General features: G+C 42.8%; 1 long non-coding RNA gene across 1 annotated transcript; it reads right to left on the bottom strand.

The window, feature by feature from the left end:
- Window positions 1-3,323: 3,323 nt before the first annotated feature.
- LOC118121853 lies at window positions 3,324-5,759 on the bottom strand. The gene is made up of 3 exons (XR_004698404.2): window positions 5,705-5,759; window positions 5,589-5,619; window positions 3,324-3,663 (listed from the first exon to the last, which is right to left on the bottom strand). It is a non-coding gene; the product is annotated as an uncharacterized LOC118121853 (long non-coding RNA).
- Window positions 5,760-14,623: the final 8,864 nt, after the last annotated feature.

Here is a 14,623-nt window from a genome sequence, read left to right as displayed (position 1 = left end):
TTCAATTTACATACAATTTTCACAGTGTGATGTGCAATTGATAGCGTGGACCGTAATTAGCAATTAGCAGGCAAGGATCGACATCGCGTGACGGCTGCCTTTATCCTTGCCACAGTGCGCAAAACGCATGCAACGCGGAGACGTGCGCTTGGTCATTGATCGCTCTCCACTAACCGCAACAGGCTTCAAAATGCGTGTTTGCAGGCCCGTTAGTGCTACAACGTAGCCCTAGTTTTACTTAATTCAGTATTTGTTAAATTATGATTTCTCACATTTCTTAGTTATTTCTCTGATAATGGAAGTTATCAGCATTATAATAGCTACTGCAGATTTCTCACACTCACAGAAAAACAGAAAAAAAGGAATAAATAAAGATAAAATGCAAGAAAAGAAAAAGGGATTTGCTCTTCTCCAAGTAAACATGAATGTTTGCTAGATATGTAATGGTCCTTCGTTCTATGTTAGTAAATTTAGTATTTTTAAGTTTGGGACTGTTGTTCAAACAAAGCTTCAATATATCAGCCTCTGAGCTTTGGGAATCTGTGATGCTAATTCTCTACTATTTATAGAACAAACACTTACTGAGAAAATAAGTGGCAGATTAATCTTTAATGAAATGATTGACTGCGTTAAACAGGGTTATCCTCAAGTGGCACTGCTTGATTTTCTTCCCACACCAAGAATAACAAGTTTGCACATTTTACTTAATGTCATACTGGTAACACTGTTTATCCTCTGACCAGGTCACCTCAGTAAAGCTTACAAAGAGAAGGAGAAAGAGAAGGAGTAGAGCGAAAGCATGAAGGCTCGATGGTGAGGGGACATGGATTGTTCACATCTTCGTAACTGCCCAGCATCCTCTTGATCCGATTGGAAAGCTCGTCCCCTTTGTTTGTCTACAATGAGAGGGGACAAACGTTAAGCTGTGGTAAACATGAACAAGGTATCTCTGTTCAGAAAATTCGATTTTTTAAACATGATTACCACATATTTAGCCCTTGGTTGTAAGAAATCAGTGGAACACTGGTGATAAGGGTACATGTTCACATGACAGCAAGCATAAAGTCCTCATTGATGTTTTCTCTGAATATCTTCGTCAGTGTTTCTGGAGTCTCTGAAAACTGTTTCCCTGTCTGACTGCACTTTCATATATTCTCAACTGATACTTGTTACAGGAAAAGATTTTCAACGCAAATATTTAAATTTTATCTACAAACAACCGTGTGGTTCTTGGTATGAGACCAAAATGTTCTCTTTATTTTTCAAAATAAATTTGTTGTTCCCTTCACTTTTACAGTTTCATGTAGATTTTTTTACTAACACATCTCTATACAGATTGTGTCTGACTGTCCAGCTGCCTAAGTCCAGATGAATGAATAGAGGAAGTTGAAAAAAACATTGATAAGCTCATCTGAGACTCATCTGAGAGTTCATCTGCAGCTTTAGAAGAAGAGTATAGCCATAACTCAAGATTGGGGGAAAAAATCCAGCCACCTCCTCTGCAAGTAAAAATATCCATCTATTCTAACTTTAAAGTTGATATTCTTTTGCAAAAACTCTAGATTTGGCCAATACTCAGGGATAGAGCAGTGAAGGGCACTGCTATTTCTAGTAAAGAATACAATGATATTCATCATGGTCTATATCAGGGGTCACCAACTGGCGGACTCCGGTCCAAATCCGGACCGCGAGAGGTTTCCATCCGGACCGCGACTCTCCATAAAAATTTTTTTAAAAAGTATAAATACAGCAGCGGCCTTGTTTGACTTTTAAGAGACTTTTAATCAGGCATAATGACGCCAGCCCAGTGGAGCCGCTTGGGTCCTATGTGTTGCTATCATATACTGTGTAGCCGGGTTGGGAAGACATGTACTTAGCTATAAAAGAAATGTTAACACAGAGAGGTATCACTATGAAAGATGTGTCCATCACCACCGATGGAGCTCCCTCCATGATAGGTAAAGAAAAAGGAGCAGTAACTCGAGTGAGAGAGGACAACCCAGACCTCTCCTCATATCACTGCATTATCCATCAGTCTGTTCTGTGCTCTACTCTTTCAGAAGAGTATGCAGAGGTTATGAATACTGTGATGAAACTTATCAACTTTCCCAGGCACTGCAATGTTAGATGGTTGAGCAAAGGCAGAGTTCTAGCACGCGTTTGGGCCATTCGAAATGAAATAAAAATGTTCCTGGAACAACAGAAGAATCACAAGGCCAGACAGATTGCTCAGTTTTTGGAAGATGAGAGAAAAAAAGATTTTATGGCCTTCTTAGTTGACATAACCTCACACCTAAATGACCTCAACTTAAAACTGCAGGGCAAGATCAACTCGGTGTGTGATTTGGTAGCAGCTGTCCAGTCTTTCCAGCGGAATTTGGAGATTTTCAAAGTGGATCTCCAAGAGAACTTTACACATTTTCCAGCAATGAAGCAAATTCAGGGTGAGAGAGATATTTCTTCTTATGTTGAGTTCATACAAAAACTGATTGGAAACTTCAGTGATCGTTTTGATGACTTCAGCCTGGAAGAACAGGTCCTCCTTTTCATTCAGAATCCTTTTCTGGTCAAAAATGTGTTACAAAAGCATCCTTGTGCAATAAAAATGTTAATTAAGCTGATTTAGTCAGAGCCCATATTTGTATGTCTCTAATTATCCGGACCCCAGAAGGGGAGGAGGGTTGATGTCTGGACCTCTTGCAATTTTAGTTGAAGACCCCTGGCTTAGACTTTGATCAGACCAAAAATCAAGTTGTGTAAAACTAAATGGTAAAATACATTTCGTAGTAAATAAAACTGCGGTGAAATTGTGTAGAGCCCTTGGGGGCTCCATTGTTTTCTATAAACTTTATGTTTACGTTTTTGATACTTTACATTTATTCAGTATCAATATATTGCTCCAAGTAAGTGAACGATCCTGGTCTGGTTTATTACAGACACAATGTACTTATTTATATTGAAACAAGACCTAAATCTTTCCCTAACCAGAAGTGCTTTTGTTACCTAAACCTGTTGGGAGCAGGGCAGAAAGACTGGGCAGGGCGGGTGTCAGGTTAGCAGACAGGAATGGCTGGCAGACTGTGAACATGGGAGGAATGGACCCGACACACAGGGAAACTAAGGTTAGTCCCAAAAAAATGTCTATATTAGATGACCAGTGTAAAATTGGCCTAAATTAAGTACCAATGTTACGTCCCGAACTTGGTCTAGGGGTAGGGGGAGTAAAATAAGACCAGATTAAAAGATGTCAGGAGTGAAGTAGTTAATTTAAGGTTCTTTATTGCCAGCAACGGAAGCAAAACGACTTCAGAGGGAGCCTCACCAAAACAACAAACAAAACTCATCCCTAACTAGAACCAAACATACTTCTGTCTAACAAAAAAAAAAAAGGTACAAAAACTGAACCTCCCTGGCAGCACTTAAACAGGAGAAAACTGTCTTGAGTTCCCTAGTACGAGCAGGCAAACAGCTCAACAAGTACATACACACACGCAGTGGATTTAGCAAGGCAGCCTACAACAGCACAGCGACCAGAGCAGGAGGCATAGGGGGACTGATGAGAAGCTCCTCAGCTTTATACTCTCCGGCTTGATTATGGTTCCAGGTGTATAGAGGCACCACCCACTGCAGAGGTGGAGCTGAGGATCTGGAGCTGACTGAGGCCTAGGAGCAGCACACACACACACAACAGCATCAGAAAAACATTTATATTCCTCAGGGGAATGTAACAACCACATAAGTACTATAGACCTCCGGGAGTTGACGTCACGCAATCCCATCATGCAACAGTCAAAATCAAAACACAAAAAAGCGCGACTTGCTGGTCAAACAACTTCTAGAAGTTAGTCTCTTCAAGTTTGTCGGTATATTTTACGAAGTAAACATGGTGGATAGCTGTTGTGCGCCAGGATGCCAGAACATTCGCGTGGAAGGACAGGGGAGAGCATTCTATCGAATTGCTAAAGATCCTGAAAGATGACAGAAATGGATTACTGCCATAAAATGCGTTTGAAGCGAGCAGAAGAAAACTGAGCGATGGGACCCCAGAAGCAACAGATTCCGCTTGTGTCTTTAATATCTTATATATTTAATAGGCTTTCTTTGCAGTTTCTGTCTGTTTTATATTGATAAAACGTCACTTAGACCTACAGTGGATATAAAAAGTCTACACACCCCTGTAAAAATGCTAGGTTTTGTGATGTAAAAAAATTTGACCAAGATAAATCATGTCAGAACTTTTTCCACCATTAATGTGACCTATAACGTGAACAATTCAATTGAAAAACAAACTGAAATCTTTTAGGGGGAAAAATAAAAAATAAAATAATGTGGTTGCATAAGTGCACACCCTCTTATAACTGCTTAATTCTGAACACAGCCACATCCCCAATCACATTCAAACTCAAGTTAAATAGTAGTCAGTACCCACCTGCCATCATTTAAAGTGACTCTGATTAATCCCAAATAAAGTGCAGCTGTTCTAGTAGGATTTTCCTGACATTTTCTTAGCTGCATCTTACAGAGAAAGCCATGGTCCGCAGAGAGCTTCCAAAGCATCAGAGGGATCTCATTGTTGAAAGGTATCAGTCAGGAGAAGGGTACAAAAATAATTCAAGGTTAGATATACCATGGAACACAGTGAAGACAGTCATCATCAAGTGGAGAAAATATGGCACAACAGTGACATTACCAAGAGCTGGACGTCCCTCCAAAATTGATGAAAAGACGAGAAGAAAACTGGTCAGGGAAGCTTCCAAGAGGCCTACAGCAACATTAAAGGAGCTGCAGGAATTTACTAGTACTGGCTGTGTACTATACATGTGAAAACAATCTCCCGTATTCTTCATATGTTTGGGCTATGGGGTAGGGCGGCAAGACGGAAGCCTTTTCTTACGAAGAAAAACATCCAAGCCCGGCTAAATTTTGCAAAAACATACATGAAGTCTCCCAAAAGCATGAGGGAAAATGTGTTATGGTCTGATGAAACCAAGGTTGAACTTTTTGGCCATAGTTTGGCGCAAAAACAACACTGCACATCACCCAAATAACACCATACCAACAGTTGAAGCATGGTGGTGGCAGCATCATGCTTTGGGGCCTTAGTCAAGGTGGAGGGAATTATGAACAGTTCCAAATACCAGTCAATTTTGGCACAAAACCTTCAGGCTTCCGTTAGAAAGCTGAAGATGAATTTCACCTTTCAGCACGACAACGACCCAAAGCATACATACAAATCAACAAAAGCATGGCTTCACCAGAAGAATATTCAAGTTTTGGAATGGCCCAGCCAGAGCCCAGACCTGAATCCAACTGAACATCTGTGGGGTAATCTGAAGAGGGCTGTGCACAGGAGATGCCCTCGCAATCTGACAGATTTGGAGCGCTTTAGCAAAGAAGAGTGGGCAAATATTGCCAAGTCAAGGGGTGCCATGCTAATAGATTTCCCTCTCTAGCATCGCCACCTGCTGGTCGTTTGGTTTATCATTAAACTGACGTGTTGGCATACTGTGATATTCTGTACTATCTCAGGTTCAAACTGCACCATCTTTTTATTATTTTATTTTAAGGTAGATTTGACTTGTGGTTACCGTCATGGTGCTGGCCACGCTGCGAGACCACCTGTGGGTGTGGCAGGAGAAAAATGATCAAACAGGGATAGCTGCCTAAAGCGACACCATATTTTTGCAGTAACAGTGTTACTCACCCTCTGATCTTATGTGAGTCACACAGGAAAAGCCAGTCATAGTCTGGAGCTGTTGTGCGCCATGTAAAGTATGAAGGATTCAACCCTGCTCACTTTAGACACTGCATTTTCATGCACCTTCTTCGTTGGCTGAAAGGTGGCCAGATATTCCTCTGTCGTGACAAATCACATGACACAGTCAATCAGTCATGTTATAATACATTACAATAACATTTTTACCAGCCCACAGAAACATAGAGTATATCCTTACCCATGCTTTCCGGGAGGGTTATCATACGCATTCTATTTCCTCGCCCACGTCCTGTGCTCCAGGGCAGCTTAATGGGCGAGGAAATCTTTGCTTCCTTTGGAACTGAGAGGGACCTGACCGGCCTCCTCTTCAGTTCTGCACGAGAGGGTCCTGCGTTAGAGGGGCCTGCCTCCATCACAGCCTCCTGAAAAGACAAGTGCAATAAATTCAAAACACACATACAAAAAAAAGAAAGAGAGACAGACAGACAAACAGGAAAAAGACAAGTACAAGTGCACAGACAAAGAGTCTCACCTCAGGTTCCTCTCCCCCACGTTCACCCTCACTGTTGCTGCTGCTCAGGACCAGGAGCCTCACCTCTGGCGACTTAAGTGTCAAGTCAACTGCTCTGTCGAGACCCGTTTTCCGCTACAGACTCCTCAAGCATTTGCAGTCGGGTTCGGAGCACCTTAATGTCATGCAGCAGCTCGTCCCTCTGGGTACGGAGTTTTTCCACCTCCTTGGCGAATGCCCGCTTTTCAATTTGGCACCCAGGGACGCCGCAATCAGTGAGAGGACTGGGGGTGGGCTCTGTTGCAACTCTGATTTCCTCTTCCCCGACCTCCACGAGAAGGTCGACAGCTCTGCTGACCTCTGGTGTGGGGTTTGTGTCCTGGAGCTCACGCAGGAGCTTGAGGCACTGCCGTCGCTTGGCCACCTGCACTTTGCTGGCCCTCTCGCTAATGCTCATCTCTGTGTGGGTGTCAAGTGTTTGTCCAGCCGGGACTGTGCATAAGAACACCCACTGACCGGGCAAGGGCAATGTCTGATAATGTCGGTTTAGCAGGATTCTGCGTTCGGCCACATTGTTGACAGCATGCACACTCGCAAGGTGCTTACGGAGCTGCTGATAAGTGCTCTGGCAGATTGGGCACAGAGGCATGGTGATCTGAAAAGAGAGAAAAGAAAAATAAATGTTTTTATAACATTATATATTTATTTCTTAGTTTTTATAACAATTATTTATTTATTTATTAGTTTTTATAACAATTATTTATGTATTTCTTAGTTTTTATAACAATTATTTATGTATTTCTTAGTTTTTATAACAATTGTTTATTTGTTAGTTTATACATCATTATATATTTAAATACCTTGCAAAAACGGACAAAGAAAGCAACTGGGTTAGAGAATGCATGTTGTTTTGTTGTTGAAAAGTAAATTTTTAAAAAAGTTTACAAAAAACAAAAATTACTGTGTGTCAGGTAATTGCGTCATTAAAGACCTGTGTTCAACATGTGGAGTTTTAAAGTCATTAAAAGGCAAAATAAATGGAAATTACTTACTTTCAGTGAAAAGGTCCTTCTCTCTTGTCTGTTGCTCTGAAAAACTCCTTTCTCCTACAGAGCACCTCCCCCTGCGCTTATATAGGGCTCTGATCATGTGACTGAGGTGTGACCAGACAATTGTAGGTATTTAACATTATGCAGAGTGCCTAGAAGTGTCCCAGTGTAACAGGCCATAGTATACCCCCATTCCGGACTATACCTGGGGTTAAAGGGGCCTAGGCTAGATTATACACCGGGTATATTATCGCCTAGGCCAATTTATTGAGTGTTGAGTGATATACACAAGAATTACTTAATTTTTCAACAGTTTATTGGGGGTTCAACTTTGTCAGGTAAGTTAAGTGAGAAAGCTAACTGACTTAAATCTTAAAACTCCAAAACAGACTTTTATTACTTCAACCAGAAAAACAGAAAAAATATTAGACTTCCACAAAGATCAAAGATTACTACGTCCTGAAACTTCAACTTCTCTAAGACTAGCAAGTCCTCGCTACAATATAAATGTTCAAAGTTAAACACTGATAACAACATCAAAATGATCATGCTTGTTTTCAAGATAAAGTGCATGTTCTGTTGATGACTGCAGATTGAAGCTTGCGGGATAGGTCAACCAATCCATGGAGTCACCGACTTTTGTGTGGATGACGATGTCGCAACTCAACAGATTCGCTGTGGCCATGATCTCTGCATCAGTTGCCCAGACTCCATTACGAGAAATGCCAGAGGTGTTCACATATTCATTCACATTTTGGTTCAAGTAGTCCTGTAGATTTTTTGTCAAGTCAGTGTTCATGTGGTGGACGACTTTATCTCTGAGAAGGGAGTGGTTGTCCTCTAATCCTGTCAGGATGTAGCTGATGGCCCGGAAGTAGCAGTTCCCATTACCTTTGGCTTTATATGTACGCCGTGGTTGTCCAAGGTCCTTTGTGCGTCCACAGTACACAACCTTACCAAACGTAAGGCCAAGAGTGGTGCTAAGATACTTCCTTCCTGAACTTGGAAGTGGGTTGAAAGTCTTGGTCTGCTTGTGTTTCTGTGAGATGTAGATGTCATCATTGTCTGGTTCTTCACGTGGTCTTTTGAGTGTCTTTTGCTTTGGGCTGCCATTGGCAGAGTTACTGGGAGAATCATCAGGGGACTGGGGTGGTGGAGAAGCCTCTTCATCCTGGTAAATCTTAAGGTTGCTGGCGTGGTAGGTGTTCCTCAGTATCTTGTCAGTTTTATTGTTCTTAAGTTTTACTCGTCCCTTGGTCAAGGATTCCACAACTAAGTAGGGTCCAATCCAACGTGGTTCCATCTTTGAACCCATGCGATTAATACGGCGCTGATTCTTGATATAAACGATGGAGCCAGCAGTGATTTCTTTTTTGCTGTTGTGTCGGCGATCAAAGGCACGCTTCTGGTATTCCTGGGCAGAGTGGATGTTGGTACTGACGGTTGAGTGGAGCTTTTTATGAATGGTTGTCAGTGTATCCAGCACATCAGGATTGGCATCATCTGAAAGGGGCATGGGGTCCACAGTGTCATCTTCTGAGGGTTTGAGATCCATAGGAAGCTTGGCTTTCCGTCCATACATGACCTCAAATGGAGTGCACTTGGTTGAGGCATGCACAGATGTGTGATAGGCAAACATAACACCAGGGATGAACTGGTCCCAGTTGTTTCTTTGGTCATTGACAAGCTTACTAAGAGATTCTTTGAGTGTTCGATTGTCACGTTCCCGTTGGCCATTTGTTTGTGGGTGGTAGGCAGATGAAATGCGGTGATCTATTTGAAAATGTTCCATCAGGTTGTCGATGATCGAGTTCACAAACTCTCGTCCCTGGTCGCTAATCAGAGTGTCCATACAGCCAAGGCGGAAAATAACAGAGTACAAAAAATTTGCTACTGACTTGGCACTCTTATCTGGAACAGCTGTTGCTTCAGTCCACTTGGAGAAATGATCAGTGGCAGCAACTATATATTTGTTGCCGTTTGATGTTTCCTGAAGGGGACCGATCATATCAATCCCGACTAAGCTCCATACTTTTCCAGGCACTGGTATACTGTTGAGTGGTGGAGCCTCCTTGCTGATTTTGGGATTTATGACACAACATTTTTGACAAGCTCTGACATGTTGGTGAACGTCGTTCTTCATTCCCCTCCAGTAATAACGGTCAGAGATTTTGGCTAACGTTTTATCTCTGCCAAAATTGCCACCAGAAATTGGGTTGTCATGACAGGCCTTCAGGATATTTGGCAGTCGGCTTTTAGTGAGAACCTCCTTTTCCCCATGGTAAACAATCCCTCCTTCTGCTCGATATGGCTTAGCTGTTTGTCTGAACTGGGACTTGGCATTTACACGTTTCTCTGGAGGTAGATCGTAGATCCACTGGGGATACTTTTGTTGTGTTGCAGTGTAGAATCTCAAAATCTGGTCATACAGTTGGTCTTCCATGGTTGTCAAAATTGGTAAACTAAAGAGTTTGGTGTTAGCGGAAGCAGCTACCCCACCTCGCCTCAGCAAACTCTACTCCTCTGCTTGCATTAAGCGGGGCTTATATAGGCAAGCTTCACCCCTGGCGCCTCCCCCAAAAAAAGAAAAATTCAAAACTTCTTAACAGTTCTACAGTAAAGTACTGCACCTTTATTCATCACAAGAGCTAAGAAGAAATGCAAAGTGCACACTAAAGAATCAAAACAAATGACAACTTAGCTAGCAAACAATAATAACAAACAATAAAAGAATATATGTAAGTTTGCTTTCAATTAAAATGATATATTGTAAAATATGTTACACGTATTAAATAATCAAAATAGAATATGCAAAATAAACAAACAAATAATTAGTACAAATTAACTTTGTCTCAAGAACTATTTACATTCCACTCCCTAGCATCACACTTCAAGGGTTACAGTGCAATCCTTCTGGCCTTCCTCGCTGCAAAGTCATCAATCACATCATCGTATGAAATCTGACCACAAACCTCATGGTTAACCACTGAGGCGTTCTTGAGCCATGGTTGACCTCGTTTTCAACAGTTTTAATTTAGAAAAACTCCTCTTGGCTGAAGCTACTGTTACTGGTAGCATTGCACTGATCCGCAGAGCAATACACATGTTGGGATATATTTCTGTGAGCTGCTTTGCATGTATGAAAGAGTTGTCATGCTCTTTGATGGCCAGTAAGGTAAATTTTCTAACTCCTGGGCCAGCTTATTTAGTTATTAAGCATTTTCATGTATTTGGACAGCCTGACATACTTTTTTCATTCCAAGATAGCTGTTGATTAGTTGAATCAGGTCTGATTAAACTGTCTAGCTCGCTACACCAATACTAACGTTGTTATTACGCTTTCAGGTGCCTCTTGAAGTTTGTTGTGTTCTTCCAACCTATTTTGAAGCCACACGGTTTCTCTCCCGTTATTGCAGTGCGTTGTGTTTTATTTTCTGTCAAGTTATAATAAGAGTGTCCAGATATCTATTCTTTTTCTTCCAGTACCAGAGTCCAGAGTGCTTGAACTGCAGCCATCATCTAACGTTTGTTAGGACGTCTCTTGCATGTCTGGGCATCTCAGGGAGTGGAGGAGGGATACAGAACCGGGCAACATTCAACCAATGATATTAAGAATGTGCTGCACTAGGTGCATGCAAGTTTCGAAAAAATAATTAATTACATTTTTTATTGTCCGTTCGACCCACACTCGACCCATACCCATCAATGCGCTAGCATGTTCTGACAACACCCGTACCTCTTTAGATTTTTGGCAAATTTTCCCCTTATGTTAAGTATATTTTTTAATGTCAAAATATTGGTTGGAGAAATAGAAGGGGCGCAAAAAACTCTGCCCAGCAAAAAAAAAAAAAAAAAAAAAATATATATATATATATATTTTTTTTTGCTAGGCACAGTTTTTGGCGCCCCCCTCTAGGTAGCACTCTAGGCAACCGCCTTTGTCGCCTATAGGAAGGGCCGGCCCTGCCTGGAGGGGTATAGTCTGGCCTAGGCTATTTTACACCCCCGGGTATAGTTTGGCCTAGGACAGTTTATCCCCTGGGGTATACTCTGGCCTGGAGGGGTATAGTCTGGCCTAGGCTATTTTACACCCCCGGGTATAGTTTGGCCTAAAACAGTTTATCCCCGGGGTATACTCTGGCCTGGGCCAAAGTATACCCAGGTTTAATCTGGCCTGGGCCAAAGTATACCCAGGTTTAATCTGGGCGGGGGTTAATTTGGCATGTTACACCTGTAAATCAGAATGAGCCAAACATCAATAAAGCCTTTTTATAAGGTTCCTTTTTGAATGTCAGCCCCAAAATGATACCAGTGCTTGTTTGACACACTTTTAAAGTCATACATTGCTCCTTTCAGGAGTTAGCCATACAGAGTAGATACAGGTCTGATATGCTAGAATGTGTATCCTTGGGCTCATGTGAGTGAATCAGAGTAAGTTTCCAACATTTTATTGCTGTTTAGGCTGAAATATGGCTCCGGACACTTGCAGGCATTTATCATGTGGATTTTCATTCCCATGCATTGTGTATGGCAACTGTCCCGCCTCCAGCAGGGGCCACGAAATACATAGAGTTTTGAAAACAAGACGTTCACCTTCAGGGCACATAGCCTGTCAACATATGTCAGCCTCATGTCCACAGACACTGTAGAAAAAAAGTTTGCCCCGCGAGAGTGTGGGGAAAAACGTAGGCCTCAAGCCTGCCGTCCTGTGAGCAGTATAATGCTAATTAAAAATATTTCTGGTTCAGCCAGGGCCACCAAATTAAACAAGCACTACATGGGTCTCTAGCTGAAGCTCTGCTGAGACTTTTAGCCCCCTGTGTTCCTCGGGGCCCGAATCATGGCTGGAAGAGTTTTCACCCAGAGGCCCGAAGACCTGGTGGGCTATATCTTTGGAAATGCAATTCACAGAGCTTTCAAAACACAGTCGAGTCCTCAGGGGGCATCTGTGAAGCTATGTCTACAGTTTCAGCCGTCTAACTACCCAGGGGTTAATTCTTTATTCTGTCATCACTTTTCCTAGAATATTACATTTCCAAGGTAAGAATCATCTATCTAGTTCACTTTTCCTTCAGAGTCATCCACCGCCTTAACTTTCTTTCTCTTCTTTCTTTTTGAGGGGGGGATTAATATTCTACGTTGTGCTCCACCCCATTCTTATCCTGATGACATCACATAGGGGTCTAAAAACCTCTAACAATCACATCACTTTCTCTGTTCACATGTTAATAAATGTTTGTTAAACAGTTGGATCGAAGTCTCTCCTGATTTAACTGATGGTCACTAACCGGGCAATAAATACCATCAGCATTGCGCTTACAGCAAAGAGAAGAGAGGAAAGAGGGCAGCAGGAACAGCTGTCATAAAAATTTAAATAAGAACAGAGTCCGTCGCATCACAACCTGCAGAAAACAACAATCAGCTTGTATCTATAACCTTATTATAAAAGGTGGAAAACAGGAGGAAAGTATTTTCAAGAAGTCTTCATTTTTAATTAATAGGCCAATTTTCCCAATAATCCATGTTGACATTAAAAGGAATTTACTTCAATTTTGTTGTTGAACAGTGTTAAAGACTAACAAACATGAAAACAATAGAGAGAAAGTGTCTACAACACTTGGATAATAGACCATACAACCAACTCTACAAACACCAAATGCATAACTCTTCTACATTCACAAGCAGGGTACATTCAGTACAAATGATTTTTAAAACAAATAGATTTGTAGATGTTTATTAGTATACTGCATTTCTTAGGATGTAAAATTTCTCCTTTGAACACATTCTTTTTAATTATTTAACAACTGGGCTTCACTATACTGACTCTAGAGGATCCAGATGACAAAAACTATGATTATTATTGCATTAACTGGGGCTGCTATCTGTCATGCCCTCTGCCTCATCTGCCCCCTAGTCTCTATCTCTCTCTCTGAGTGCATGCTGGGAGTGAGTGTGGTGAGTGACCTGGAAAGTGTGTTCAGATTGCTTGATTTTTCTACCTTTTCTTTTGCTCTTTCCCTCTTTACTTATAGTAGAGGTGTTTTTTGTTTTCTGTGTGAGTTATAGTGTGTGTAGCAGCAGTTTAGTTGGTAGCTGCCGGTGTGTTTGTGCAGCATGGCTGCTGCAGGTGGAGGCTTCGGCCTCCACAAACTAACACGCCGACACGGCATCAAACTGTGTCCGGCTGTGGAATGCTCGGTCGAAGAGGTCAGTCTGGCTGTAGGTGAGGTTGTTGGATATGGTAGTGTGAAGTCTGCCTCAAGAATGAACAGCGCTGTGGTGGTTTTTTTAGACAGTACAGACAAAGCTAACCAGCTCCTGGAGAGTGGAGTTGTGATTCAGGGCTCCTTCACACCTGTGTTGTCCCTGGCTAATCCTGTCAAAAAGATCCTTATCTCTAATGTGCCCCCGTTCCTAAAAAACGAGCTCTTAGAGAAAGAGCTGGCAAGACATGGACAGTTAATGTCCCCCATAAAAATGATCCCCATCTACTGCAAATCTCCACATCTCAAACATGTTGTGTCTTTCAGGAGACACGTGTTCATGGTGCTAAAAAAGAGTGAGGAAGAATTAAACTTGGTCTTCAGGTTTAAAATTGAGGAATTTAATTACACGGTGCATGTTACATCAGGTAAAATGAAGTGTTTTGGCTGTGGGAAAGAGGGACATCTGATCCGCTTGTGCCCAGAAAGAGCCGGTGAGAGCCGGTCGGCTGCCTCCGGAGTGGGCCCCCCGACTGCCTCGGCCGGTGATGGCTCCGCTGCTTCCGCATCGGCCCCCCCGCCTGCCTCGGCCAGTGGTGTGCTCGCTGCTCCGCATCGCCCTCCACCGGCCTCGGCCAGTGATGGTTCCGCTGCTTCCGCACCGGGTCCCTCGGCCGGTGGTGGCTCCGCTGCTTCCGCACCGGGTCCCTCGGCCGGTGGTGGCTCCGCTGCTTCCGCATCGGCCCCTCCGCCGGCCTCGGCCGGTGATGGTTCCGCTGCTTCCGCACCGGGGCCCCCGCCTGCCTTGGCCGGTGGTGGGTCCGCTGCTTCCACACTGGGGCCCCCGCCTGCCTCGGGTGGTGCTGAGGCCTCTGTCCCGATGGAGCCACGGAGCGACACACAAGGTTCACAGGAGGAGAACAGTGAGGACAACCATCAGGAGAACGAGGTGAGAGATAGTCACACAGCCACTAGAGTCGCGGAGTCAGTGCTCACTGGAGGAAGATCTTTTCAAACTGTCAACCAAAAGAAAAAACCCAGAAAACAAAACAAACAGCGAACAAGCAAAAAAAGTATCAAAGATAAACCCACCATGTTCTTCCTCTCAGTCAGAGGACAGTTTAATAAACACACAGGAGAACCT

The sequence above is a fragment of the Hippoglossus stenolepis genome, chromosome 15 (genome assembly GCF_022539355.2).
Source record: "Hippoglossus stenolepis isolate QCI-W04-F060 chromosome 15, HSTE1.2, whole genome shotgun sequence".
In the NCBI taxonomy this organism is placed as follows: Eukaryota; Metazoa; Chordata; class Actinopteri; order Pleuronectiformes; family Pleuronectidae; genus Hippoglossus; species Hippoglossus stenolepis.
Note: the sequence above shows the minus strand (reverse complement) of the source record. Positions and strands in the feature narration are given on the sequence as shown.